Here is a 4,874-nt window from a genome sequence, read left to right as displayed (position 1 = left end):
TATTTAATAGCTCGCTCGCTGGTCCTTCCTGCCATGACCACACTTTTTGCCAAACGATGACAATACATCAGCAAAGACTTCCGAACAGGAGCATGGGCCTTGTAGAATGATGTCCCATTTCTATAAAAAGTGTGCCCACAATGCCCTCCAAATGTGGCTCTCATTAAGCAGGGGCACACTTAATTGCACAATTCTGTTATCTGAGTTAAAAGACAAAAGAAGTTTGAGTGTATTCCATAACAAAATACTGCATGTAATTGGGTGGCTTAAAGAACAGAAATTTATTCTCACACAGTTCTGGAGGCTAGAAGTCTGGGATTAAGGCATGAGAGGTTGGATTCTTCTGAGGCCTTTGTCCTTGACTTGCAGACGGCCACCTTTCCTCTGTGCACCTGCATCCCTGCTGTCCCCGTGCCTTCTTAGAAGGATGCTAGTCAGTTTGGATTCGGGTCCATCCTCATGCCTCATTTTAACCTAACAACCCGTTCATGGGCCCTGTCTCTACACACAGTGGCATTTTGAGGTGTGAAGGTCGGAATCCAGCCCCGCAACAGTAAGGCCTCCCTGCTTCTTCTTGTTGCTGATGTTGAGGAGGAAGAAGGGAATGTAGACTAAAATTTCAGAGGGGTATAAAAGTATGAGAACTATCCTGAAGGTAGCAACTAGAACCAAGAATAAGAAGAAACATTAAAAGAACTGAAACCACTAAATCATCCTGAAATAGAAAAGGCTGCTTTTCTCTTATTAAAATCTGGGGTGACCCAAATACGCTCATCATACAACTCGGATGTGCAGGGAAAATATTTTTGCGTGTGTTGTCATCTTATTTGTTGCTGTTTGCTAGGCACAGAGAAGAAATGTAACTAAATGTCCAGGCCAACTTAAAGTTTAGTCCAAATCAATAGTTTAATTGGTCCCTTTTGGATCCTGCTCAGGGTTCCTTCTATTGGCTTCTCCCTCCCTCAAAAGGTATCTGAGTCTCTATGGCCCATGGTGTTGTCAGGGAGCAAGAAGGCACCTCGGCCTTGAACAGGTGCTTGGGGAGCAGCTGAGGGTGCTCAACCCTAGGGGTTCAGTGGCTATCACTGGTCAGCCCTTATCCTCCCACCTCTGACCCTTCACCTTACTTCAGCTCCTTCTGGAGCAAAGGATCCATCAGAGCTCTGCCCATTCTCCCTCTGCCTTCCTTAGGCAGTAGACATCAGGGCTATCTCACTGTGTTGATGGAATTTATTTCTGCAGTAGGTCCTTGATCTGGGAGATTTGAAGAATGAAGGACCACAGAGATCAGTGATAAGATAGAATTTATTAGATAGAAAGGAATAGAAGGAATGAAAGGCACCAGAGCCTCTAGCAGAGGGGGGAGCCCCAAGTGGGAGTGCCCCTGTAGGTCTTTCTGTCTAGGGGCTATATACTGTTTTTGTAAGTAGGGAGATCTTGAGAATTACCTTTGGCCAGGACTTGGCAGGTGTCAATGTTGATTAGCAAATGGATGAGTGTATTAACATATGAATGTAGTCCCTTCCAGCTCTGGGCAACATGGCAGGGAGTTCACTCCAGAAGAAGCCCAACCTACATGAAGTACTGGGGAAACTGCTTTTCTCCTCTCTTGCTTGTATTAAGAGAGTGCAGTTCAGAAAGAAAAGGTCTGTTTGCTTAGGCCTGGACAACAGGGGTCCTTGTCCAGCCCTGAATGGGAAAACCCTGGGTCAAGTGGACCTCAGATGGGACCATGGGGTGGCCCCTCTCACTGCCTGTTGTTTATTCCATGTTGACCACCTACCTTCTCACTTTAGGTCTCCAGAACTTACATCCTGCCTCCAGATTGCTCCTTCCAGAGTCGTGAAGAGGGAGCATAGCCCTGTCTTCCCTGTGCCTCTCAGCAATAGAGCAAGCCCTTCAGAGGGACATCAGAGCACACAACTCACACTTCCCTTCCTCGTAGCTTCCTGTCCTGGCTTCCTCTTCCCATAGTCCCCCAGGACAAGCAGAGGCAGCAGATTCAGTCACCTCCTCTGCTTGATGATTTCCTTATTCCTGACAACAGAATTGCAGCTCAACCTAACCCTGAACACAATTATCTTCTCTGTCTTCCAGGAGAAACTCCATGATCTCAACCAGCAGGGAGCTGAAGTGATTCAGAAAAACCGTTTCACTCCAGACCTAGCATTCAAGTCATTCTCTCACTGTGAAATGCAAGTGTCCATGTCAGGAACTGAACACTGACTCTCTTTCTCTTTGAATTCCTTTGGGAACCATTCTGATCACTTCCTTTCCCTCCCAAGATGCAAGGGTTCCTCTGCCACTAGGGAAAAATCAAAAAAGAAAAGCACATTAATCTCCCCAATTATTATCCCATGGCATTAGTTTGTGTGCTTCTTGATGGGCAGGGAGAATCCCCCAGAGCTTTTGTTTCGTGTTCTTTTTTTTTTTTTTGCAGTTTTTGGCTGGGGCTGGGCTTGAACCCACCACCTCCAGCATATGGGGCCAGCACCCTACTCCTATGAGCCACAGGCACTGCCCAGTTCATGTTCTTTTTAAAGAAGGGAAAAAGAAAGAAGGAAGGAAATTAATATTTCAAAGATTGTAACTAATTATTCCCTGATTTGAACAGAAATGGAATCAAGTTGACTGATGAGGAGCTACAAATAAAAAGGAAAAAGAAAATAAAATTTAAAAAACTGAAATGGGGAGTGTTTTTGAGTAGTATGAGAGGGCTAGACATGTCACCATAGGGATTTGGAATAGGAGGGATAAAATCAGAGGCCTCGCAAATCCCTTTCAGATCACACTCCTGTTCTCCTAATCTCGAGAAAGCTCAGGAGCTATGTTAGCACCATCTTCCCAGTGTGTGCCCTCAGGAGCCTGAGTTCCGCCTGGGCCACATGCAGCATGGTGGTGTCTACGAGAGCCAGAATATTACGGGACCAAGAAGTCTTTGGTTCTACACAGTGTCTGTGAAATTCATCATGGCAAGGCTCCTGATGCTCTGGAAATGGTGGGAGGCTTCTGGGAAGAAGAAAATCTTTCCATGGGGCCTGCGAGGCAGGATTCCTGAGAAAAGAGTCACGTGAGACAACAGATCCAGCACCTAGCTCAGGGCCTGGTACCTAACAACTTGTGAGTAAATGGCGGCTGCCACTATTTTTAATGAACCCAAAAAGAATACAGGAAAGGCAGGGTGGAAAAACCTGTAAGAGGATCCTCTGGTATATAAAATACCAAAAGATCACTTTATGTGTTTTTTCTCCTTCTGGGGCAAAGACGCCATTCTGAAGTGGCAGTCTGTGTTGTCAACAAAGAGCATCATGTAACCAAGACCATCCGGGTTTTTACTCAGAAAATGACTAGGATGTTTGACTCCCACACTGTAGGGCAAAGATCAGATGCTGAGGGCCCGCCCTTCTTCTGTGCTCTTATGACCCCAGAAAAATCAGACTCTGTAGGCTGAGTGATTCAGGGCAATGTATGCATGCTATTGAGTGGGAGGACTCTTAAGCCAAGAAGGGAAAATTTCCATTTTAACAGTAGCTCTGTAACTAGCATGTTAAAAAGAACAAAAGAGACAGAAATGACATAGACCAGAATCAGGAGCAGGAGAGTCAGAGGAGCCAGGAACCCGAGAAGTAGAGCTGAGGACAAAGACTCCTGTTAGAATCACGATCACTGAGATTCAGCAGCTCAAGAAATCTTTGCAGCCACCACCTCCCGGTCTCTAGATGAGGACACCGACTCCTGTTAGAATCATGATCACTGAGATTCAGCAGCTCAAGAAATCTTTGCAGCCACCACCTCCAGGTCTCTAGATGAGGAAACCGAGGCTCCTCAAGTCAGATTACTCACCCAAGTCTACAGTTCACAAATCTGCATCTCGTAGCTTCAATCTAGCACTTTTTTCGCATTCAGGGTTTGGAGAGCCAAGAAGTGGGGGTGGAAAAAAAAGGTCATTTCTGTCCAAGTCCCAAAACCCGTGATTGGCTTAGCTGGCAACATGCAGCTTTGTGAGAGGAAACTTGACTCCAAGAACTGCAGCCAGAAGTAGTCCTGGAGATGGAGGCCAAATGTTAAAACAACAGAGCTCGGGTTGAGCAACGGCTGGCAGAACGCCAGACCCCGGAAGGCAGCATATGCACCTGCTTAGGTGCCGGAGCTTGACGGGGCTGTGGCAGGCCCGACCCCCAGAGGTGAGATGCTGGGTGAGAGCGGAGTGGCAGGCTTTGGACTACAAACACTGTCCGAGTTTCTGGCTTTTCTGTGGACATTCTTTTTTCATTCCTTGCTGCCCGGCATCTAAATCCCCTTCCTAATTTTGAGCAACCCCCCAGTGTGAGTCAGGCATTCTTCTGGTACCAGGACCTTAAGAATTAACCAGAGGCAAGGGAACCCAGTGTAATTATGCTGACTCTTCTGCTTGTGAGCCAACACATATATAGTACAGAAGCTAAGAGATAAAATTCTTGCCCTCTTGTCCTTGGTTGCCAAAGAGACCATACAGGTTCAAGGGCACCACCATCCAGGATTCTGAACCATGCAAAATCATAGGAACAGCGATATTAGATCCACAGTGGTGGCCAAAGGTGTCTAACATTAAGATTAGTGTCCAAGGATGGGGACCTTGGTTGGCAAGGGTAGTGATATCCTGGCCACACTACAAGAACCATAACTACGTGAACCGTATAAAATTTGTAAGGCTGGGCATGGTGGCTCACACCTATAATCCTAGTACTATGGGAGGCTGAGGCAGGTGATTGGTTGAGCTCAGGAATTTGAGACCAGCCTGAGCAAGAGCCAGACCACATATCTACTAAAAATAGAACAACTGGAAGGGCATAGTGGCAGGCACCTGTAGTTTCAGCTACTTGGGAGGCTGAGGC

The 4,874-nt window shown here is 46.6% G+C and overlaps 1 long non-coding RNA gene across 1 annotated transcript in view; it reads right to left on the bottom strand.

Annotated features, from left to right (window-relative positions):
* The window catches only part of LOC111728721, a 15,216-nt gene extending 13,453 nt beyond the window's left edge, over positions 1–1,763 (bottom strand). Inside the window, exon 1 of the long non-coding RNA XR_002775935.1 lies at positions 1,752–1,763. This is a non-coding gene — a long non-coding RNA (uncharacterized LOC111728721). The remainder of the gene's footprint in view (positions 1–1,751) is intronic.
* Positions 1,764–4,874: the final 3,111 nt, after the last annotated feature.

This window comes from Otolemur garnettii, unplaced genomic scaffold (genome assembly GCF_000181295.1).
Source record: "Otolemur garnettii isolate 467f Iridium unplaced genomic scaffold, OtoGar3 scaffold00181, whole genome shotgun sequence".
In the NCBI taxonomy this organism is placed as follows: domain Eukaryota; kingdom Metazoa; phylum Chordata; class Mammalia; order Primates; family Galagidae; genus Otolemur; species Otolemur garnettii.
This window is presented reverse-complemented; position numbering and strand designations above follow the sequence as displayed.